Below are 25,910 nucleotides of genomic sequence, written 5' to 3' on the forward strand. Positions count from 1 at the left end.
GTGTAATCTTGATGCTGGGAATGCTGGAGCGTCTGGTGAGGATCAGGTCGAGCTGGTGCCAGTGCTTTGATCTTGGATGTCTCCAAGAGACTCTATGTTGGGGCTTCGTGTTGAAGAACGTGTTGCTGACACAGAGACCGTGATGACAGCAAAACTCTAGCAGGCGTTGGCCATTTTCGTTCATCCTCCCAGTGCCAAACTGACCTAAGCAAGTGGGCCATGAACTGTTATCAGCACCAACTCTAGCATTGAAATCACCAAGGATGAACAATGGCTCTTTTACAGGGATTTTCTTGACAGTGGTGGCCAGGTCATCATAGAATTTGTCTTTGGCTTCTGCTGGAGACGACAGAGTCGGTGCATAAGCGCTGATGAGAGTGACAGGTCCTGCTGATGACTGGAGCTGCAGGGACAAAATTCTTTCACTTCCCACAGTAGGTGAGATGATGGATTTCAGCAGGGTATTTCTGACCGCAAAGCCAACGCCATGTTCCCTGGTTTCGTTTGGTGGTTTTCCCTGCCAGAAAAATGAGAAATTTCTCTCCTTGACAGATCCGGAATCTGGCAGCCTAGTCTCTTGAAGGGCGACGATGTCCATCTGCAGTCTGCTCAGCTCCATGTCGATGACAGCTGTTTTGCGTGCGTCGTCTATTTCTTGCAGGTCATCAGAGAAGCCAGGTGTCATTGTCCTAACGTTCCAGGTGCCCAGCTTTAGGGCAGTAGTTTTCTGTTTTCTGTTGCATGGTGCAGAGTTGTTGATCCGCTTGTCGGTTTTCACCCTAAACCCCACGCACCCCATGAGGTTAACGGACCGTGGCGAGGCAACACCTTACTGGCTGGGGACTGCCCAGCTTAAGGCGGGCGGTAGCTGCCCAATGAGATGCAATGATCTCTCCCACCGTCGGAAGCAGCCCCTGGCGTCATGCTCTACGCCAATCGAGCAAAGACTTATAACCGGTAAACTGCTGCTTCCCGTGTTGTGCCGACGCCATATGGCGAAGTTGGAGTGTCCTCTCCAGTGCGCGAAGCCTGGGTAAAGAAGGTATGGAGGATAGGCTGTTACCCATGCAGCAAATCCCCCCTCTCCACATCGCTGGAATGGTCCAATGGAAAGGCAGAAGCCAATACGGTTGGTTCCAGCGGCGTCGCAGGAGTTGCCAGAACGTGACTGTGTTCAGCCATGAACTGCCTCAGGGACTCCGGCTCCGGATTTTGCCTCGAGGTTGACTCCTGAAGCCTTTTCCACAACTGGATGTAGCCACAAGGCAGTGGAGGTTTGAGGTCAGAGTTTCCTTCTCTTAGATGAGCTGCCTTCCTAGGCTGACGAGTCCCATCTACCCGGTAGTAATAATAATACAGGTATTTATATACCGCCTTTCTTGGTCGTGAGATTTCTCCTCAGACTTTAATTCAAGGCGGTTTACATAGGCAGGCTGTTTAAATCCCTGTAGGGATTTTTACAATTTACAATTTACAATTTTTACAATTTTTTACAAAAATCCCCGTAGGGATTTTTACAATTAAAGAAAGGTTCTATCTTTCAAGAACCACACAACATTTCAGATGGAACTTTTGCGGTCTATATCACTTTCTGGCCTCCCCCCACACAGGCTGGCCTCCCCCCACACAGGCTGACAAGCAGCTCCTTCCAAAGAGCAGGTGGAATAACTCGGCTCAACTTGTCAGCTGCTTCAAGGTCTCACCCTTCATGGTGCCGGTAGCCTCGAACTGGCGACCTTCATCTGAACCTGAAGGTCGCAATTCCAATACACCTACCTTATCAGGCTCAATTGGGACACACTGAGCTCTCTAGTATTCCTTATTTTATTTCTTACATTATCGGGCTCTGTATGGTCACACTTAGCTCTTTTGTATTTCTTTTCTTTTCACTGTTTATGGCCACTTCTTACCTGCATCTCTTTGCTACTGAGCTCTCCTTCATTCCTCCTCCATTTCCCAGTGTTATCAGGTTTTGAGCCCAGTCCTATGGGTTGTGAGTGCCAGTGCTGTGGCTGCAGCACTGGCCCCGGGGGTATAAAAGTGCAGCAAAGTGCTTTCCAGCATCCAGTAAGTAAGTAGTGCTAGTGGAAAGGCCTGTGCCATCCTGTGGGCATCGTATCCTGCATTAAAGCCTCCAATAAAGGTAATACTGTGCTGGGTGGCGGAGGGGAAGGTGCAGGATGGTGGGTCTGGAGACGGGGAGGGGGGTGGGGATGGCAGATCAGGCCTAGGAGGGAGGTGGGGATAGTAGAGCAGGTGTCTGCCACATTCTAACCCCTGTCTTGGTCCTACCAGTGTTAAATGGGGCTGCTTGGTTCTGCGTCAGCTAAATAACTGGTACAGATCCAAGTAGCCCCATTGAGTAGGCTGGGATGCTACATGGGGTAAGGGAACAAATGTTCCCTTACCTTAGGAGACCTCCCACATGGCTCAATTGCAGTGCTGGATACAGCACAGGCCTGGCGGCCCCACTACACTAGCATTGCATAGAATTGGGCTGTCGGTTTGGGCATGCTTAATTCTTTTTTTATTCCTCCTTTTCTCTCTTACATGATCAGGATCTTTTTTCCAAACACTTACCTGTGCCTTATTTACTTTTTCTTTCCCTCATATTCCCCCCCCCCCAGTTATCAGGCTCAATGTAGTTCACTTAGCTCTCTTTTTAAAATTATTTTCTTTCTTAACATATTTGCCTCCTTTTGACCACCTGTGGCTATGTTTTATTCCCTCTTTTCTGTCTTACAGTCTCAAGTTCAATTTGGCCACTACTTTTCTGTGCCTTATTCTGGTTTGTTGTTTTTTTTTTCCACACTGAGCTCTCCTTCATTCCTTCTATTTTTGTCTCCTGTTATCAGGTTGAATTTGTCAACACTTAGCTCTCTTTTATTCCTTATTTTCTTTTTAACATTAGCAGGCTAAATTTGGCAATAAGAGTCTCTATTCCTTCTATTTCTATCTTACTTTATCAGGCTCCACCCAGTCACTACTTTTCTATGTCTTGTTGCTTTTCTTCTTTCTCACTTATTCTCTCCCCCCCCCCCTTATCAGGCTCAACAACTCCACACCAAGTTCTCTTTCCTTCCGTCTTCTCTTGCTTACATTTTGAGGCTGCAGTTGTCCATCACTTAATGCTCCCTTATTCCTGCTCCTCTTTCTTACATTATCAGGCTCTTTGTGAACACTACTTACCTGTCAGCACAATCCTGTGCTGCACATAGGCTGGCACAAGTCCCTTGTGTTGGCCCTCCTTGGGAGTCAGCAAGGCCGGCTGACACAAGCCTCCATGCTGATAGAGGCAGCGAGCATTGTGTTGGTCCAGCTGGGCCAATGCAAGGCTCTAGGGTGAGTGGGGAGGAGGCATTATGGGGCAGGGGAAGGGTGGGTGGCCCCAGGGCAGGCAGGTGGTGAGCAGGAGGCAGTTATGCTGGATCCCAACTCCTGCTCCCAGGGAGTTCGGAGCGGCTTGAAGCTGCTTTGCTCTCCTTGGACTTGTGCCACCTCTGGAGGTGGCACAAGTCTGAAGAGACCCAAAGGGGACAGGACACCTTACCCAGGTGGGAAACTTTTCCCCTTACCTATGGCTGAGCTGATTCTGGCCCCTGTCCTGCGCTGGATACAGTGCAAGCCTCTTGGCTTGCCTGTTCTAGCACAGGATAGGACTGTGCCCTGTGTCTTATTTTGTCCAGTGCTTCTCAAATTGGGGCATTGCAACGCCCCAGCCTGTGGGCCCTGGGCACTGCGCCCTTAAGGGGTGGGGAGGGGGAAGGCAGAGACACGATCCCCAGGATCACACCTCTGATCAGGGTGCAAGGGTGCACCCCTGCAGCAGCCTCTCAGGGGTTGAGGAGGAGGAGCCCACAGCCGGCCTCAGCAAGGCTCTCCATGTGGTGCAGACCCCTGCAGAACGTGATCGCGAACACTTCCGGTTTTGCCACTGAGAAATAGGAAGTGATCACGATTGTCTTCTGGAGGGCTCTGCGCTGCACCAGGCTCTCCCTTCCCCCCCACCCCCACTGCCTGCAGCAAAGACTTAGTGGCTCTCTGGGCGGAGTTAATACTCAGTGAAGTAGCCGGGAACCTTGGAGGGCTGGGGGGGGGGGAACTGCTAAATAGATGTGTTTTCCAAGGACCTCAACACCTGAGGTACTCTTCATTGCCAAGAAGAAGGAACAAAGGCTGAGAGCTTGAACGGGGGAGTCTCTTGAAACGGTGGTTTCAGAGTAATTTCCCGTTTGCTCTGTGCTGAATCACACTGTATCCCGGATGCCATCTTCGGAGACAATTTGGACAGCTGAGGACCCCCCCCACGGCCTAGATAAACATGAAAGCGAACAAGCCTTTAATTGTGAGTAACCAGTTCATTAAAAGGCTATAAAAAGAATTGCAATCAAGAGGCTGAAAGGAGGGAAAGGCAACTTTAAGATTTACGTTGGCTGGTAGCCAGCCAGAGGGGAAATGAGCGAATCTGGATTTAAAGAAACCCTTGCTGGAGTATTTTCTCTTTTTCATAATAAGGGTGACTGCAAGATAAGGAGAGAGATAAGAAGATGAAAGATCACCCTGCTGAAATGGTATATATGGAAAAGAAATAAATAACCAACTTTCAACGGCTGAAATAACTTTTACTTTGTTGGACCATTTTATCTCTGTTTTTTATAGCCAGAGGTATACTGGCTTGATTTGATACTGATGAGAATGGCATTCAAAAATTTAAAGGATGTTAGTAAAAGCCAGCCCTTATTAATGGATTTGTTGTGGGATTTCAGAAATTAAATGAAGCAACAGGTCAGAAAATTATCTGCACAAATGAAGCAAATAAACTCCTCCCTGACAAGCACGCAGGAACAGATTGCAAATAACAGGCAAGAAAAAAGAATGGATCAAATGTCGGATGAAACTAAAGAAGTGGAGATTTTTGAAATGAGACAGGAGATGGAAAAAGCAACCGTTATTATCAGAATTAAGAATTTTAAGGAAGAAAAAAGAGGGAAGAGAGCACGTCATTCCAAGAGGAAGAATTTTTGGATTAAATCCAAAAAGAATAGAATGAAGAAAAAGAAAGAAGAAAAGAGGGGCTTAAGAAATTTAAGAGAGTTAAGAAGAAAAAGAAGAAGTGGAAGGAGCAGTGGGAGGAGCAAGAAGGAAAACACCAATAAGACAGAGAACAAAGAAAGTACTAAGACAGAAAGTGAAAATGGCTGAACAACAAGTAGATCTTTTTTCTTTCTTTTTGTAGATATTAATGGACGGAATTATTTTTAAAAGTGAAGAGTATTCCATTAATTATATCAAATCAAAGTAGATGTAAATGAAAACTAACTTTGAACACAAATACTGCAAAAATTAAAGTGGTATTGAGATAACTAAAAGGGTTATTTTTTAAAAGAAATTATATAAAGTATTTTATAGATGGTATTTAATTCCAGAGAAAATAGTAAAAATGTACCCTGGGTCATCAAACAAATGCTGGATAAGTAAAGAATTGAGGGAACTTTTTATTATATGTGGTGAATATGCAAAAAAGCAAAGAAATATTGGAAAATGATATATAAACTGTTACAAAAGATATTGAAGTGTGTATTATCATTCAAACTGGAAACATTCCTCTTAAATGTGACATCAGAAATTAAGAATCAGATAAGAAATATTTTATTTTAAATATTAGTTTAGTGGCAAGAAGAGTGTATAAGTAAAGCCTTTTTATGATTGGATAGATAATTTTAGATAAAGAATATTAATTGTTTAGTTAAATTATTAATCATTAGATTAACAAATATGATATTTTATATTGATGAATAATTTTGTTTTTATACATTATTTAACTTTGGGGGGGGGGACTAATGTATGTTGTAATCGATGGCCAATACCCTATGTGTAACCTATGTAGTCCCAGTCCTAAGTCTAACCTATTTTCCTTACCTGTATCTGTAATAAATAAATAAACTCCGTGGTGTAAAAAAAAAAAAAAAAAGATTTAGTGGCTCTCAAACTCTCCCAGAGAGTTTGAGAACCACTGCATTAACCAAACTCTTTTTTAAGGTGCCTGGTGTGTTAGGACAGAGGCTCTACATATAACATGCAACTTACAACATATAACTGGGAGTATGGAATTCAGTTCACAGCACAGAGACAAGCAACAAGGACTGAGCATGAGCAATCACAGCTACACATAGTTGCAACCCAATTTACTCAGAAGTAGCCCCTTTGCTTTCCATGAGTGTTATTCTTCAGTAATGGTGCACTGAATTGTAGCTTTGGACTTTGTTTCAGATGGAAATAAGGATTACAGGTATAACCTAATTATCCACGGATTTTTTTTACCTTCTGTTTTATCTCAACATGATGAGAAGGGCCCTTTCAATTAAAGGAAAAAAGTCATTTAACAGTAGCCTTGTTAATGCAAGAGAGGACAGCTGTCTGACAATCCATCACTCTCTCTCTCTCTCTCTCTCTCTCTCTCTCTCTCTCTCTCTCTCCAGGCACTTAGAACAGCTTCACTGCAAGGCAAGTGACCCCTTCCTTCCCCCTGAGCACATGAAAGAATGTCAATCACTTTGCATTGGTGAAGGGAGGTGTTGCTGGCTTGGACTGAAGCCTTTCTTAGCGCCTGGAGAGAGACTGATTGATGGATTGTCTGCCTAATGACTCTGTGTTACATCACAAAGGTCAGCAAGGTTGTTTTAAAGTCACCTAGCAAAGGGACATTGTTTTTTAAATGGATTTGCTTTAATGCCATTTTTGCCATCCACGTGAGTTTATAAGGCTTTAGGAAGTTCATATAAAGCCTGCTTTATAAGGCTTAGGAAGTTCATCTTACCTTATGTGTCCATCATACCTTGTGAGGATGAGTTTGCCCATTTGTGGCTCTGTATTTTTCTACCTTTTCTCTCTTACTTTAACCGTCACCATTTGGCTACTACTCACCTGTGTGTTGTTCTTTTTTTTCCCCTTCCACTGAGCCTTTGGTGGAACCTTTCCACCTTTTCCTTATCTCTCTCATTCCTTCTTTTCCTCTCCTATGTAATTAGGCTCAGTTTGGCCACACTTACCTCTTTTTTGTTCATTCCTTTCTTTTTCACATCATGAGGCTCTGTTTGACTACTCCTGCCTTTATCTCAGTGGTTCTCAAACTCTTCTTCCTGTGCTGGACTCTGGAGGGTGTGGGGAGCCCTGTGGAGCCCACTGCAGGACTCCCCATACTTCAAAACAATTTTAAAAATGTGATGGCAACCCACTTCTGGTTTCATTATCATGACCCAGAAGTGGGGATTGCATTGCTGCTTTCCCCCTTCCCCACCCCTTAAAGGGCCAGGGATAGTGCTTCTCAGGCTGGTGGGCCATGACCCAACAGTCTGAGAACCACTGCTCTATGTTCCTCTTTCTTTTCTGTCTTGCATTTTTGGTCTCATTAGGCCACTTACTTATGTCTTATTCCTTTACCACTGAGTTTCGTTCCTTATTTTTCTCCTACTTTATCAGGCTCAGTTTGGGCACACAAAGCTCTCTGTTATTCCTTCTGTTCGTTCTTGCATTACCAGGCTAAAATTGACCACCAATTACCTGTGTCTTATCCATTTTTTCTTTCCCATCAATAAGCTCTCTCCGATTCCTCCTTTTTAGCCTGACATTATCAGGCTCAGTGTGGACACACTTGGCTCTCTTTTATTCCTTCATTTCTTTTTTAAATTATGAGGCTCTGTTTGACCTGATATACCTATATGTACATTTTTCTTCTTACCACTGAGCTCTCTCTTTTCCTCCCCCCACCAAATTTTCAGGCTCAGTTGGCTACACTGAGCTATACTTGATACTTTCTTGCATGATATGCTTAGTATGTCCATGCTTATTTCTCTTTTATTCCTTTTTTCTTTCTTACATTATTAGGCTTTAGTTCATCACCACTTACCTGTGTCTTACCTTTTTTCTTTCCCACCTGTTAGCTCACCTTTGTCCCTTCTTTTCTCTTTTACATGATCAGGCTCAATTTGGCCACTCCTTACTTCTCTCTTCTTTCTCTTTTTGCCCTTTGCCTTCTTCAGTTTTGCTTCTGCTTCCTACTGCTCTGCACTTTATTATTCCTTCTCCCCTTTCCTTCTTCAGTCCTGTTACAACTTCCCATCACCTCTCTTTCAGGTTCAAGTTGGCCATAGACTGTTTCTGTATCAATCCTGCTTCTATCTCCTACCATCTGCCTCCCTTTTCCCCCTTCTTGTTATGTGTTTATTTCATTGTAATATTTATACCACAGCCTTGCAGTCCCATAGGGGCCAGCATGTTATAAAACAGCAGTATTTTTTGTCCATTTTTCATATGATCAAGGCCTTAGGCTGCAATCCTACACACAAATTCCTGAGCGTAAGCCCCACTGAAGACAATAGGGCTTACTTCTGAGTAGACAAGCATAGACTTGTGCTCCTACAGTCCAGTCCTATGCCCCAGCAGTAGCGCGAAGTACAGTGGCACCGAAATGGCCACCACTGTATCCTGCAGGGCTGGCGCAGCTGCTGGAGCCTCCTTAGGGTAATGGAACAAATGTTCCCTTACACTGTATCAAGCCTTGGTGGCCCCAAGGGTCTCCTCGGAGCTGTACCAGATCTGTCTAGGGCTTCACGGCTTGGGAGGAGGCATAGGTAATGGCAGCAGCCACTGCCACTGCCCTCTCCTTGGCCCAATCCTCCCTCACCCAGTTCTGTCCCCTCCCTGCCTTCCCCCAACTTCCCCTCAGCCTGGTATACCTTCCTGCCATTCAGTGGGGATACTTACCCTCTGGGGCTCTCACATGGCATCCTTCCAGCACTGAGTGCTCTTCACTGGCACTGGAGTGCCTTACAGCACTTTTACGACACTCGGTGCCAGCAGTGGGACTGGAATGGAGCCGGTAAGCCTGATAGGACTGTGCCTTTACTTTCCTAACATCTATCTCTGGCATCCTTTCCTTTTCTTCACATAGCTTCCATTTCCCACTACCTGCTTCTTTTCTGTTTCATTTTGTCTTCCCTTCTTTCTTCCATCCTGCCTGAATTTCCCACCTTCTACTTCACTCAAATGAATGTTTTCTTCCTTTCTTTCTTGCAAGTTTTGACATGGCCTCTTGCTTTCTTCTGCTTTTATTTCCAGAGCCCTGTCCCTGTCTTTTTCTGTCCATCTGTCTTTTTCTGTTATTGTATTCTGTTTTGCTTTTCCCACCTCTTTCTGAATTTCCCCCTATTTCTTTGTTGTCCTCCAGTTCATTCAATGTTCTTTTTAGTTGTTTTTTTCATTGCTTTTGGGGAGAAGTTGGTTTCTTGGACAGAGGAAGAACAATGCCTGAGCTTGCCTGAGATTTTAGAAATGGGCTATGTGATTTTAGAAATGGGCTATGTCAGAATGCCAGATGCAAGGGAGGGCACCAGGATGAGGTCTCTTGTTATCTGGTGTGCTCCCTGGGGCATTTGGTAGGCCGCTGTGAGATACAGGAAGCTGGACTAGATGGGCCTATGGCCTGATCCAGTGGGGCTGATCTTATGTTCTTATGTTCTTGCCATATCCAGAACTTCCAATTCATCCCTGGTTTAAGAAAATCTTCTACCTACTTCTTAGTTGGCAGACTCAAATTACTCCAGCTGGGAGATCTGAGGTATGGCAGTCAGGTTCTGGATGTTCTTGGTTCACATCTCCTTCTTTCTTGTTCATCAGTATCTTTATATATAATATCATTTGAGGAGGAGAAAATTGAAGTTACTTATTCTTTTGAAAGTAGCTAGGAGGGTAAGTCACTAGACAAGTGAAGGAGGCTGGACGAGGCTGGGTTTGATGGATGGGGTTGTGCTGGGGTTCCTGAAACAAATGGTAATGCCTACTTCTGTATTTGCCTTATGGCTGTGAATTCTTCTCAGAAAGGGCCATATTTGTTCTATGGCATAGTTAGGATTTGGAGAGACAATACTGGTCTTTACATATTGTGTCTAGGGATTTCCATTTTAGGTCTTGCAATCTTCAGCTCTCTTTCTCTGTTCAAGCTGTTCTTCATGGACCTGGAGATTGTGCTTGCTGCCAGCCAACAGTAGAAGGCAAGAGTGGTTGCATGATGGTGTTCCTGCATCCTTAATTTACCTGCCAAGACAGAGAGTCCCAGAGGATCAAAGTGGCTGATTCTGCTGTTGATGTCCAGCTGAAGGGCAATCTTCCCTGGAAAGGCTTTCTTTCCCTTGAGTCCCTTTGGGGAGAAAGGTGGGGTAAAAATAAAGTTATTATTATTATTCTCCATCCCTGCTTGAAATGGAAGGCACATTTGCCACACCTTCTCCTCAGTGTGCTCACCTTGTCAGTTTCCACAAGGTGTTCTGTCATTGGGTCCTGCTCCAACCAGTCCTGCAGCAGAATGCTGAATGTTCTAAAGAGGAAGCCTTTGTATGGCCACTTTACTTAGTCTCTTCCTTCTTTTTCTGGGGCATGCAATGCCACCTGGCCAGCAGGAGTATTTGTCGCAGTGCTGATGAGAGTTGTCCTGGCTAAGGTCACCCTCAGGTCTTGAGAGGATAGGAAGCAGCAACCTTAGAGTTGGTCAGAGGAGTGCATGTTCTGTTCTCATTCGAGCAAAGGCTCTATTTTGCTGGCTGGATAGAAAGAAAAAAAGAGGTTATTGTGTGAAGAGGGATAGTAATCTGGGCATTTGTGCATCTGGCAGTGGTCAGGGGATTATGAAACTGCACCTGCAGGAAGGTTGCTCTTTGATTGAGACCTTTGGGCTCCAAACACCAACGAGTGGTTAGATGAGAAGTGAAGCTTCTTCCATGGCTGAGGATTCCCTGGTGCAGATGAAAAGGGAACAAAGATGGATTCTTAGATGCTCTGGGGTGGGGGAAATTAAGTGCTCTTCTCTTTCAAAACCAAATTTCCCAACTTTTTTCACTGTTACTACTACTACTTGTCAAACTGCGTGTGTAGAGGCCAGGGCAATGGGACAACCCTTCCTTTCGTAAGGAGTACTAGCTTCCTCTGTGTCTTTTCCCATGATTTGAACTGTTCTGTTTCCTTGTCTGAACAAAGAAGCATTCCTACCCTCGTTCATCCTTTCCTCCACCCTGACAATGCCTAATTGCTATGAAGAGACTAAAGGCCCCTGAGAGGCTGCACTCAGATACCCCCCCCCCCGTGAACATCATGATATATGGCAGGTCAGTTGTCTCCTCACTGGACAGAAAATGTTCCAGTTGCAGGCAACTCACCCCCCACCTGAAAAGAACTCTAACTTCCAGTTGTCTAGTGACTGGCAAGGTGAACGCAACAAGCTCTGGCCTCTGTCACTGGTCAGAGGACTAAGAGGCTCCTGGCTTGCTTTGTATTATTCTCCCCTGCCATGGGGATAACTTTGCTTGAAAGGCCAGGTATAAAGCTAAAAACAATGAACCTCTCCCCAGCCTCTGTAAAAGAGATATTTTACCTCTTTGTATTTCATGATCCTTGCAGCCAAGAGGACAGGTACAGACTCAGATCCGAGCAGGACATCTTTCGTCACTGCCTGAGAGAGACCAAGGGGCAAGACAGAGAAGATGAGAGCTGGTGTCCATTGGAGTCTAATAGGGTTCTCCAGCCCCTCCCCCCACTTTTCTTTTCTCCAAATGTCACAATTCCCTGGCTTTTGTCAGTGACAACACTTCAGAACAGGAATTACCTCTCTACAGTATCTGTTCTTGAAACTGGATTTGGCAATTTTGTTAGAAATGGCTGCATACTCCCTTCCTACAGCCACAACTTCAAGCTTGGCTCCACTGGACTTTCTTTAATCTGATTCTGGGTCATCTCTCCTACAGGGCGTTGCTGTGGATTATAAAAAGTATTTTATTACAAGCCTGTATTACAAGCACATAATATGTGAATATAAATTCTTCACTAATTTTCAATAATTCTTTGCCACCTTCTTTTGCATTATTTCCCTAGACTGTTGGCCAGCCAACCTCAGCCAGGGTCACCTGAAGGGTGTTTTCTGCATGTACCTATTTCATGCCCCACTCATACCTGCTATACCTTAATGGTGATATCATTCATGGAACTAAATGAGGCTAGAAAGCAAGACAAATAAGCCTTTTAAAGAAAAGCACACAAAAAGTACTGATAAATCAGGGATGAGGGAAACAGCCACATTCGCATCTATCTTTCCACCCCCAAAATGCTCTTTGAAAGAAGAGGTTTTGACTTCAGCTTCCAGTATTTCCAGCAAAGATAATGCTTTCAGCAGCCTTCAGAACAAAGAAAGGAGTACACCTTTTAGGTAACTCTCTCCTGGCTGGCAAGAGACAACTTCCCATGATTGCCTGCAGTATCAGAGAAATTCAGAACATAGAAACTATTAAGAAATCCTTCTTTCAATTGTTATCTTTCAATCAGTATAGACAGGAGGAAAAGAATGAGATACCTGCCAAAACGCAGTCTCTCTCTTGATCATTGCGGTGAACATCATTACTATATGTAACATATAGTTACATTACTATATGTTACAATAAGATAACTAATACTCTCTTCATTCCTCCCTCTTCCTCTCCCTAACTCAATCCCTTTATAATAATAAAGATGAAAAATGACAAATTCGGGTAAACCAACAAAGATGTATGTTCTAGTCTGGTCTGGTGATGGCAATATTTTGACCAACTGACAGTTGAACCAAGGTACTATGATGTCAGAATGTGATGTTACCAGGAAGCCCTGCATAATCTGAGCACCCTGTTTTGCACAGTGACTAGTCAAAGGCCTCTGGGAAGTCCAGAAGCAAGGTGTCAAGATGTACGTAAAACACTTCTTCCAACAATAAGACTGGGAACATAATGAAGTCTTTGGCTGGTGCCAGAAAGACATTAGAGATGTGTCCCCTTACCTGTGAGGGTTCTGTTCTGGAACCCCCTGCAGGTAACCAAAACCATGGATATGGACGAATGCCTGTTCCCCATGGTTGGACCCTCCAGAGGCGAAGGGAACCTGGCTCCTCCCCTTCCAGAGGGGCTTATGAGCTCAGCAGAAGCCATGGATGTTCATCCGTGGCCTCTGCCAAGCTCAGACTGAGCTCTAGAACTCAAAACCCATGACTTCCTGTTTCACGGAGATAATGGAAGTGACATTTTTAATGCCTTATAAGGCATTAGGAGGCCCAGAGAATTTGAGTTTTGTTCGGACTGGATTGAAAGTCAAAGCTTCCCACTAAACCAGTGGTTCTCAAACTGGTGGGCCGCGACCCACCAGTTTGGGTAACACTTCCCCCATCCCTTTAAGGGCGGGGGGAGGCAGCGACGCAATCCCCAGGATCACTTTGCTAAGGGGGGGACGAGGGGGGTGTTTTGTAGTTACATTTAACTAGAGAGGACTGCTGGACGCTGTGGCGCAACTCCGACTACCCCATGTCATGTGCCAGCCACTCATGGGGCTACTTGGATCTGCGCCAGCAAAATTGTTGATGTAAATCTGAGCAGCCCAGTCTAACACTGGGCAGGTTGGACAGGGGTTAGGATCTGGCCTAAAGTTGCCAGGGCTGGTCCCACCCCCCTCCCAGGTTCACCATGCCCACTGGCCTTGACTCCCCCCACCAAAAAATGCACCCCTTCTGCCCTCCCACCACCCTCTCCAACCCCCCTTTCCAGCTGCTGTCAGCCAACACAAACTTACCCTCTCTTGGTCCAGATCAGGCATGGGAGGCCAGTATGCATCCTTGTGCTGGCCTATCTGTCTTGCAAGGAGGCGCAAATGTGGTTTCCAGCATCTTTGCAACACTCCTGCGCCAGCGGAAGGGACTTGGGGATTTGGATTGTGCCCTCAATCTTTTTATAATAGTTAAGATGAAAAATGTGAAATTAGGGTAAACCAAGAAAGCCTTTCTGGCAGTTGCGTGCCTGCCATAGACTGGGACCTTGGCAAAAGCCCCAGGTGCCAGCTGCTGGGATCCTGCGGAAGCCTCTCTGAGGCTCCCGTTGGGGGCGGAAACTGTGCTTCCAGTTTGCCGGAAGCACAGTTTATAGCGCAGGGGAACCTCACAGAGGTTTCCCTGGCGTGGGAGGAGGTCGTGCGAGTCTCCGTGAGCCTCAGGTGAGTGGGGGAGGGCTGATTTCTGCCCAGGGGGACGGCAATAGCCCACGGGGGGGCGCCATCGTGGAGCTTTGCCCTGGGTGTGGGGCTGCGGAGGTTTGCGGCTGCTTTCTGGTCTGGTCTAGTCTCTCTGGTCTGATGAGGGCAACTGACCAACTGACAGTTGAACCAAGGGACTATGATGTCAGTGTGATGTCATAAGAGGGCCATCACACTGCTAGGAAATCCCTGTGGAATCAGAATGTAGTTGGTCCATTAGTCTAGCACTCTGTTTTGCACAGTGACAAAGGCCTCTGGGTGTCAAGATGTGAAGGCACTTTGACACCCAGAAGCAAGGTGTCAAGGCAACTGCAAGTGGTGTTCAGTGACCACCACTGAGAGAACTGAGAACTGAGAGGTTCCACTTGGCACTGAGAGGTTTCACTTGGCAATCATGATTAGTAGCCATTAATAGGCCTCTTCTCCATGAAATTGTCTTCTCCCCCTTTAAAGCCATCAAACTGGTACCCATCACCACTTTTTGTAGCAGCAAATTCCAGAAGTTGATTTTGTTTCTTGTCTTTTATTTATTTTATCTGTTTCTTTCATTGCTTTGCATACCGATTTTCAGTGCAAATCATCAGTACCGTTGGCAACCCACTAAACAACAAGATACTGTACATTAAACACTTCTCCCAACGAAAAGTCTGGGAGCATAATGAAGTCTTTGGCTAGTGCCAAAAAACATATATGGTGTGATTAACTCGTATTTTCTGAATTAATGTCCATCAACTTCATTCTGTCACCTAGAATTATGGGAGATGGAGGAAAACTTGAGCCACTTTCTCCATAGCATGTGTGGCGAAACCCTGTGTTTCCCTGAGATCGCCACCTTTTCTGTGCCTCTTTGTCTGTTTTCCCATATTGGGGGCAAATTTAACTCACCAGCAGCGTCAGCGCATTCAGCTGCTGGGAGCATTGCAGGTAGCTTTTGTCCCTTTGTTTTGTCAGTGTCAAAAGCTCCTTCTCTTCCGTTTGGGTCGGAGTTCTTGTCAGGGACAGGAATAAGCCTGCTCATTGGCTCACATTCCTGTCTGTCCTACTGCAAGAGAAGGAGGGCAGACAGGTATCTAGGTGATCCCTTTCTACTAATCATGATAGCCAAATCTTAAAATTTGCAAGTTCACTGGGAACTGCATGGTCTTCATTCCATCTGCCTGAGAGCCCACTCCATAGGAGCAGTCACAAGATAGTCAGTGCTCTTGTTAAACGAATAAGCCAGGAGGCTCACCTTCATTTTTAGCAATTCCCCTGATTGTCCTGCATGGGAGACTTCTCCTGGAAACTTCTGGAAGAAACAGAAAGTTGGGATTTGATCTGGCAGATTGTGCAATAGAAATCAAGTTAAGCTAGCAGCTGTGGCCATGCTTAGAAGACACATGTAGCTGATGTTGCTTTAGGAGTGCGTGCTGCCTTTGTCCATCTAAATCAGCAGTTTTCAACCTTTTTCATCTCACGGCACACTGACAATGCACTGAAACTGTCAAGGCACACCACTGGGTTTTTGACAATTGGCAAGGCACACCATGCTGCCAGTGGAGGGCTCATGTCCCCCATTGGCCCTAATAATAAATTACCTTCCCCAAATTCCTGTGGCACAGCTATGGACCACTCACGGCACACCAGTATGCTATGGCGCAGTGGTTGAAAATGGCTGATCTAAATGCTCAAAACTACATAGATATAGCAAATATTATAAAACCTTAAGCCTTCAGTATTCTTTTCTTCAAAGAAGCCCAGACCCTGGTTGTGCTGAGGCACCTAAGAACATAAGAAGAGCCATAAGAACATAAGGACAGCCCCACAGCCATAGGTCCATCTAGTCCAGCTTCCTGTATCTCACAGCGGCCCCACCAAATGCCCCAGGGAGCACACCAGATAACAAGAGACCTGCATCCTGGTGCCCTCCCTTGCATCTGACATAGCCCATTTCTAAAATCAGGAGGTTGCACATACACATCATGGCTTGTAACCCACAATGGATTTTTCCTCCAGAAACTTGTCCAGTCCCCTTTTAAAGGCATCCAGGCCAGATGCCATCACCACAGCCTGCAGCAAGGAGTTCCACAGACCAACCACACACGGAGTAAAGAAATATTTTCTTTTGTCTGTCCTAACCCTCCCAACACTCAATTTTAGTGGATGTCCCCTGGTTCTGGTGTTATGCGAGAGTGTAAAGAGCATCTCTCTATCCACTTTATCCTTCCCGTGCATAATTTTGTATATCTCAGTCATGTCCCCCCTCAGGCACCTCTTTTTAGGCTAAAGAGGCCCAAATACCATAGCCTTTCCTCATAAGGAATGTGCCCCAGCCCCGTAATCATCTTAGTCTCTCTCTTTTGCCCCTTTTCCATTTCCACTATGTCCTTTTTGAGATGTGGTGACCAGAACTGGACACAATACTCCAGGTGTGGCCTTACCATTGATTTGCACAACTGCATTATAACATGAGCCGTTTTGTTCTCAATACTTTTTCTGATGATTCCAAGCATAGAATTGGCCTTCTTTACTGCCGCCGCACATTGGGTCGACACTTTCATCAACCTGTCCACCACCACCCCAAGATCTCTCTCCTGATCTGTCACAGACAGTTCAGAACCCATCAGCCTACATGTGAAGTTTTGATTTTTTGCCCCAATGTGCATGACTTTACACTTACTGACACTGAAATGCATCTGCCATTTTGCTGCCCATTCTGCCAGTCTGGAGAGATCCTTCTGGAGCTTCTCACAATCACTGCTGGTCTTCACCACTCTTCACCACTGATCTTTAATTTATCAATTAGGTCTGAAACATCCTCTCTTTCAACCTCTATCTGACTTAATTCCTTGGTCAGGAGGGGCTGTTCGGGCAGCAGTATCTGCCCAAGATCTTCTGCGGTGAAGACAGATGCAAAGAACTCATTTAATTTCTCTGCCATCTCTAAGTCTCCTTTTATCTCCCCTTTCCCTCCCTCACCATCCAGAGAGCCAACCGCTTCTCTGGCGGGTTTCCTGCTTCTAACGTATTTGAAGAAGCTTTTATTATTTCCCTTAATGTTGCTGGCCATGCGTTCCTCATAGTCTCTCTTGGCCTCCCGTATCACCTTCTTACATTTCTTTTGCCACAGTTTATGTTCCTTTTTATTCTCCTCATTAGGGCAAGATTTCCATTTAAGGAAGGAAGCTTCCTTGCCCTTTACGGCCTCTCTAACTTGGCTGGTTAGCCATGCGGGCACCCCCCTGGATTTAGTGGAGCCCTTCTTCCTTTGCGGTATACACTTCCACTGGGCCTCTATTACTGTTGTTTTAAGCAGCCTCCATGCACTCTGGAGAGATTGGACTCTTTTTACCTTCCCTTTCAACCTCCTCCTAACCAGCCTCCTCATTTGAGGGAAGTCCACCTGTTGGAAGTCAAGGGTTTTCGTGAGAGATTTGCCCAGTATTCTTCCCCCGACGTGCATGTTGAAATGGAACGCGGCATGATCACTGTTCCCCAATGGCTCGGTAACACTGACATCTCTAACCAGGTTCTGAGTACTGCACATTAAATCCAGAGTCACCTGTCCTCTGGTGGGCTCCATGACTAGCTGCTCTAAGGCACAGTCATTTAACATGTCAAGGAATCCGGTCTCTCTTTCATGACCAGAACACAAATTGACCCAGTCTATTTGAGGATAATTGAAGTCCCCCATGATTACCTGTCCCTGTCCCTCCTTGTCACCTTCCTGATCTGTTTCCTCATTTCAAGGTCCCCTTCCAGTTTCTGGTCTGGAGGACGATAGTATGCCCCCAGTATTACATCTCTCCTCAGGCCTGGTAATTTAACCCACAGAGATTCTATGGTGGAATCGGACCTGCCTTCAATCTCTACTTTGCTGGATTCTATCTCTTCCTTAACGTAAACGGCCACCCCACCTCCAACATGCCCCTCCCTGTCCCTCCTGTAGAGTTTATAGCCTGGGATTGCGGTATCCCACTGATTTTCCGCATCCCACCAGGTTTCCATTATGCCCACTTTGTCAATGTTTTCCCTAGTCACCAGACATTCCAGTTCTTCCATCTTTGCTTGGAGACTTCGTGCATTTGCATAAAAGCATTTGTACATGGAATGCCCCAGGATGGGCTGCTTATTAGCTCCTTTATCCCTGTACCCTCTCATTGTGCCAAACCGTCTATCACATCCCATCATGCTACCATTCCCAATTTCTTCTCCTACTCTGCCTTTACCTTATTGTTCACTAACCTCCCCATCCTCGTCCCATAGCCCCGCTGGATCAGGCCATAGAATAGACCCATCTAGTCCAGCTTTCTGTACCTCACAGTGGCCCACCAAATGCCCCCAGGAGCACCTGCAACTTCTGACTACAACTCGGAGAAGTTGCACAAAAGTGTGTAACAATAGTTGCCTACCAAGGCTCATTTCTCTATCTCAGTGTTGAAGCATGATAATGTTTTAGAAACAGGCATGCAGAAAACAAAACCAGAGAATAGTGAACAGGTGGATTAAACTAAAAGGCCTAATTTAATTTGGTCAAAGAAATGAGACGTGAGCTTTTGTCATCAGCAGACTGCTTCATCAGGGGCAATTAAATTGATTTAAACTGTGGGGTGCCCTAGAGATGATCACCAACAATTGAAAGAAAAGTGTAGTTAATCGACCCAAAACACAGCTAATGCAAACTGCAGGGGGGCAAGTTCCTATTTAACAGTGGTATGGGGTGGGGGGGAATGGTGATAGTTGCAGCTAATTGTAGCCCTGTATGATGAGCTCTGAACATCTATTGTCTCTCCTATAGAACTATGAAAGGTACAGAGACGTGAAGCCTTGTCCTCCTTGGCATTTGCGGCTCTACTGCACGTACGTGGACACACTGATCGGTTGCTTTGAGTTTTAGTGAAAGTAGGCTATATATTCATAAAATAAGATACAAAGAATTGAAGTGGTTTGTTGCTTCACATTTCAGAGGCATCTGCATAAAGTCAAGGTTCCTGGAAACACTGGCACATGCCCAGAAGCTAATCATGGAAATTGTACGATGCCCTGTTGATCTTATTAGTCCTTTTGCTAGGCTAACAACAAGGTGTTGGTGATATGACTGTGAAAATGTTTAGTGCTGTGTTTCTCAAACTGTGGGTTGGAACCCACTAGGCGGGTCGCAAGTCAATTTCAGGTGGGTCCCCATTCATTTCAATATTTTATTTTTAATATATTAGACTTGGTATGTGACTGCATTTGGGGAAATGTTACAGATCTGTTCTTTTAACAGGCTATTGTATATACGATAGTAAATGGGACTTACTCCTGGGTAAGTGTGGGTTGGATTGCAGCCTAGGATTGTTAAAACTATTCCTGCTTGATGATGTCACTTCCGGTCATGACATCACTTCTGGTGTTACTGTTAAGCAACAATGGCTGCAATCCTAACCACTCTTTCCTGAGAGTAAGTCCCAAACTTTTGAACAAAATAGGACTTATTTCTGAGTAGACCTGGTTAGGATTGTGCCCAATGACAGATTCTCATTCTAAAAAGTAGATCCCGGTGCTAAAAGTGTGAGAACCACTGGTTTAGTGATTCTGCTCCGTCTTCACTGAAAAATCCAAATGAATAGTAATGGACTTATCAGCACCACCTTGAGATCTTCTCTGCAGGGGATCCCACAGGGTTCCCTCTCTTCTTCCCTCCTGCTCAACATTTCTATGAGTCTGCTTCACGGGACTATGTGTAAAATCTGAAGTGAATCCTCCTCAATATGCACCCATTTTTCTTTGTGGTCTGACGGCAGCAGGTCACACTCCATAGTTCTGCAACCAGAGCAAGGGGCTGGATGGTGTCAAATGAAGTGAGGTTGAAAACCCCAACCAATTCAAGATATTGCCATGGCGTTCATTCATGAGTAAACTCAGACCTGCCCAGCCAGTGTTCCTAGTGCTGCTCCATCTGGCTTTCAACTGGCTGAGGGAATTTGGCTGTGGAGGTGCCATGAAAACAAAGGGTGAATTGTTGCAAGCAGAGCTCAGAAAGATGCTGGATCCCCGAGGCTTCCCTCCAGGGCACTTGCTGTTGCCGCCTGACCATGTGGTTTCATCTCTTTTTTGGTGCCAGGCCATCTGGACCAGGGATGGGGGGTAGCGACACAGAGTGACCTCTCATCATTCCTCACAGTACAGTATACATAGATCAGATTGGCAGTTTTAAGACTAGATGTAGGCAGGACTGAAACTGAGCCAGGATTTAGCCCTGTTTCCAATGTTCAGGCTCAGCCTGTACCATGTGAAATCCAATCAGTTACTGGAGAACTGGTGCAGTATAGTGGTTAAATGTGGGCTGTAAACCAAGAGGTTTCTAGTTAAAACAGACCTCAGCCATGAATGTACTGATCGTCGCTAGGCAAACTATTATCTCTTATCCAGCTCCCCCCCCCCCACTTCAGTATGATAGTGATAATACTGACATCTCTAATAAGGTTGTTACAAGAATTATGAAGGACATATATATGAAGCACTGTAACCATTCCATATTGCTGTAAAAATGCTATTATTAAGATGCAGTCCCCAAAACACACATATTTTGTATATGGTCACGTTGATCCATTTGGGAGAAAATTCAAAAGTCAGATAGGGCAGTATATGTAATAGGATCTATACAAATTTCAAAAAAATAGCTTGCTTACAATTTTGTGATATTTCAGTTGGTTCTAATAAAGGTATTACCTTACTTTGGCTTTTGGATTGTATCTGAGTCCAGGCAGAGTGCTTTTCCTTCCCTGCAACTAGCCCTCTATACACGGGGTGTTTGGCCATGCTCAGATGACAGTGGAACTCTGGCAGGTCCAGCCCATCCATGAGGCCAACTGAAGCAGCTGCCTTAGGCAGCAGATTGGTGGGGGGAACTTGCCTCTGCCCACCAAATTGCCTCCCCTTCTTCTCCCTCTATGTCCCACTTCCTAAGTTAGAAAATGAAGAGGACACTCTCGTCCATGACTCTCCACCACACTTCCTCTTGTGCTCTGTCCCCCTCTTCCATTTCCAGTCCAGACAGTGTCCAGGGTGGACACATCACCAGGTAAAGGGGGGAAGCATTTGGCACCAGGTGGTCTTGGGTAGGCCCCGGACTCTGGCTTTCTTACCCTTTGTGATGGCCCTCAGATGATGTCTTTAGAAGGGTCATTATTTGGCTCAAAGTCAGGGGTGGGTCTTGTAGATTTCACTGAGAGATTCCATACACACACCCCACCACCTTCCACCTCATAATTGAAGCACTGGTATTTAGGAATCTGAAATTTATTTATTTTTTGAGATGTGTTGAGGGCAGATGATTGAAAATATTGCACTGGCCCCTATATATTCAAGACTATCTCCTAGAAATCTGATATCTATTTCTAGACCTAAGTGAGGGAGAAAGGGCTTCCAGGCAGTTCCAGGTCACCATTTGCATACAATGGTGTAAGGAGATGACAGGTGAGGGCCTATCTGTAACAGGAGAAAGAGTGACTCAGGAAGATTGTCCATATCTTGCCCACCCCACTCTGTTCTGGCATTACCTGTGTATGAAGCAGAGTCAGCAGTTTTCCTCCAGAAACTTGTCCAATCCCCTTTTAAAGGGGTCCAGGCCAGATGCCATCACCACATCCTGTGGCAAGGAGTTCTACAGACTAATTACACACTGGGTAAAGAAATATTTACTCTATCCATCTCCTGCATAATTTTGCATGTCTCAATCATGTCCCCCCTCAGGTGCCTCCTTTCTAGACTGAAGAGCCCCAAATGCCTTTCCTCATCAGGAAGGTGCCCCAGCCCAGTAATCATTTTGGTTGCTCTCTTCTGCGCCTTTTCCATTCCCACTTTATCCTTTTTGAGATGTGGTGACCAGAACTGGACGCAATACTCTGGATGTGGCCTTACCATTGATTTGTACAACAGCATTATATGAGCCATCTTATTCTCAACACCTTTTCTAACGATCTCAAGCATGGAATTCTAATGATCTCAAGATTATTCACCGCTGCTGCATATAATGAGCATAATTGGGCTCACCAGGATTAAACCCAATATTTTTATTCTGAGGCTCAACACGGGAACATTGAAAGTTGTCATAAGGAGAGTATCTCTGACCAATTGCAGAGGAACTCAACAGTCTGGGTCAGAGATCTTGGGGGGAAAGTTACAGCCCAATCCTATCCCCCACCAATCCATAGCATGCAGCTATGCCAATGGAGTGTCTGCTGCATGACATATGACCATGCTGGGGGAGGGGGGAGAAAGCTGGTGAGAGGTAAGTAAAAAACTATAATTGGGTCTCCTCAGATCTACACCAGCTGTTTTGCTGGCATAGGTCTGAGGAGAGGCAGGGCGCATGTTGGGCAGCAAGAATGGGGGTAGCATCCCAGCACATGCTGCTTCAGGAATCCACCCCCTCCAGCCTGCAGCTCCAGTGCAGCATCTGGGCAGTACTTGTGTGCACATGGGACCTGAGGACATATGATTGGGCAGTTAATGGAGGAGCAAATGTGTTGACACTGGGGAACTCCTTGCCACAGGAGGTTGTGATGGCATCTGACTGAGATGCCTTTAGAAAGGGAATGGATAGATTTATGGAAGAAACGTCTGACACATGTTACAAGTCGTGATTACTGCATGCAACTGCTGGGTTTCAGAGATAGCCTGTCTCTGAATGCCAGAATGGCAACAGCGTACAGGTTTATTGTCATCTTGGGTGCTCCGAGAGGCATCTTGTGAACGAGTGTGAGATACAGGAAGCTGGACTAGATGGGCCCTTGCTCTGATCCAGCAAGGGCCCATCTTACTGGGCTCTTCTTAGTAAGGGCTCTTCTTACTGTCACCACCTCCATAGGGTCCACCACCTGTCATAGGGAGACTAGCCGGTCTCCTAGATTGACTCAGCTATGCAAAAGACCTAAAGCATGTTCGGCTCTGCATCTAGCTTGAAGGGGGTTTGAAACCAGACATCTGAGGGAGGGAGGGAGGGAGGAAGTCAGAAATGACAGTGATAGTGCAAGCCACCTCTGTTTAAAAGGGGTGTCATACTCCCATGACTCCCCTCCTCTGCTCCCGTCCCTGAGTGAAGCGAAAGAGGCTGCAAAAGCAGCAGCGTCTTGTTTGCTTCTTACAGTCACTGCCATCCCAAATTTTACCAGGAGAACAGGTTGCCAGGCAACCGGCTTTAACATGGCAACACACATAAAGGCGCCAGGAGCTGATGTGGGCCCCATCCTCCGTCTCTACATGTCAATGCGCATTCTGTTTTCACATCCAAAGATTCCCCCCCCACCTCCCACCCCCGCCCCTTTCAGATTTCAGAGACAGGCTCAAGTGGACATCTAAGAGCAAAACGCCCGGGGAGAATACATCATGTTCCAGGCCTTCCTGGCAATTCCTGTCTAATAGGCAAAGTGGCTTTATGCTACACATATATGGCACTTTTGATTGAAGAAGATTTTTGTCTTGTTTGCACCCTCACAGCAAACCTGTGAGGTAAGTCACTGTTGTGTCCCTTTCACAGACAGGAAGACTGAGAGGCAGTGGCCTTGGTTCTGACACACATTCAGCTAAGGATGATTATGGAGGAAGCAGGTGAGCTCCATGTGTGGGACATGTCTTCAAGGCAAGTTATCTTCTCCCACGCCTTTAGTGAGAAGTGGAAAGGATGGCATTAATTGGACCTCCTAGTCAATGTGTAGATCACCCGGGGTTGAAAAATGCCTCTCCCCCCCTTCAGGAAATGTACACATGTATTTGGAATCCAAGTGCCTTCCCCTGAAAACAACATTTTTGTTGCAGGAAGACTTCATTTTTCAAGTCACATTTTTCTGAGCATTCAAAGAGCAGCTCTGTATTTTGTACTGAGAAAATGCCTTTCTTCTCTCAAATTGTAGTTGTGATTGCAGGGGAATGTAGTTGCGTGAAGGTCACAGCCTCTATTGGCTATTGTCCCCACTTGAATTGTGGTGATGGCACAATTCTCCTTCCCTGTGCTAGTAAATATTTTTTGTTTTGATTTGTTTTTAAGTTTAGTTTTATTTATTATTACCTATATTGAAATGCGTATGAAATATTTGATACAGATTATGTACCTAGGAACTGTCAGCTTCCACAGGAACTTATATAAGATGTTCTGCAATGGGTGGACAAGTTTTCCTGAAAGATTGGCTCTCTCATGATGTAGCTTCCCCCACAATGTTCAGCCGTAAGGAAGCATGGGGCTTTGGCTTGGCAGCTGATGATTTTAAAAGCACCTAGTTAGTGAACAGAACCAAGACCAGGTAGACTGACCAGGGAGCAGACCCTGTCTATTTTGATGGGTCAGGGATGGAGCCATGTGGATTTGGGCATCTTGAAGGCAAAGTCGACTGGATCAGGTTGTGGGATCACAAGAAAACATAATAAATCTCTCCTCCTTACTATTCCTTTTTCCTTTTTTTTATTCCTTTCTTTTTTTTTTATTCCTAACTTTGCATCCCTTCTTCACCAAGAACACTTTTTAAATCCTTAAAGGACAGGGCCACGAGGAGGTCAATTGAAGCACTTGCCTCAGGCAGCAGATTCGTGGGGCATCCATCTCTGGCTGCAACCCTAACCACACTTTCCTGAGAGTAAGCCCCATTGAACAAAACAGGAGTTACTTCTGAGTAGATCTGGTTAGGATTGTGTCTGCCTACTTGCTTCCACTGTATATGAATGAATAAGCTTCCACTTATATGAATGAAGGTCGTGCAATAGCTCAAGGCCTACAAAAAGCCTTGCACAAGCAAGGCCAGCCTTTCCTTTGCTGCCACGGTTGCATCACAGACGTGAAACAGCAAGCAGTGGAGGAGCCTTCATTCCACAACTCACGCAAGAGATCAAACTGTTGGCTGTCATGCTGAGAGCAGTTGTGTCAGGCCAGAGCGGGCTCCAGCAAGTCTCCAGAGTCTCATTGGAGACTGGCTCTCCAGTCTCCAGGACGAACTGGGAGTCCTCAAGCGCTGCAAGTGGCCCCAGGGTGGGGTTTGGGCACCCCTGAGTTAGACCATTGATTTATTTAACTCTGTATTGTCTACACTCACCAGGAGTGCAGCAGTTCTTTAGGGTTTCAGGCAAGACGTTTTCCCCCCTGAGCTGTTTGGAGATGCTGGGAATTGAACCTTGGGACCTTCTGCATGCAAACCCCTGAGCTACAACCCCTCTCTTGAATTTGTTGAAACTCTATTAAAGAACACCAGTATTCCAAAATGGTGATGGACTATTTCTCCCCACCCCTTACAATTAAAAAGGGGGGGGGGCACATGGGAATATTTTTTCCCCATTACTGTGTGTAAACGACTAAACAGTTTGTCCCTGAGTTTATCAGTTTGGCTTGGATGAAACTTGGTTGATATTGCACTTTTCATTTACCTGAATGGCAGAAACTGCCAAGGTCAGATAGCCTTTTACAGAGCCAGTTTTCTTGTGAGGAGGAATTTAAGGTTTTTCTGTATTTCCCTAGGTAAGCCATTTTCAATCACTGTGCTGTGGCACACTGGTGTGCCATGAGTGGTCCACAGGTGTGCCACAGAATTTGGGGGAAGGTCATTTATTAATAGGACCAATGGGATTTGTTAGCCTCCACTGGCAGCATGGTGTGCCCTGTCAATTGTCAAATACCTGGTGGTGTGCCTTGATCATTTTAGTGCCTTGTCAGTGTGCCATGAGTTGAAAAAGGTTGAAAATCACTGCCCTAGGTTTTCCCCATTTAATTACAAATGTACAGATTAAAATTGGGAGAGCAGGCAAGCACCCAGACAGACTTAAAGAAGTGTTTGTTTCCAATGAGTAAAATAAGATTACAGCCTAAGAGCCCAATC

This window comes from Tiliqua scincoides, chromosome 5 (genome assembly GCF_035046505.1).
Source record: "Tiliqua scincoides isolate rTilSci1 chromosome 5, rTilSci1.hap2, whole genome shotgun sequence".
Classification (NCBI taxonomy): Eukaryota; Metazoa; Chordata; class Lepidosauria; order Squamata; family Scincidae; genus Tiliqua; species Tiliqua scincoides.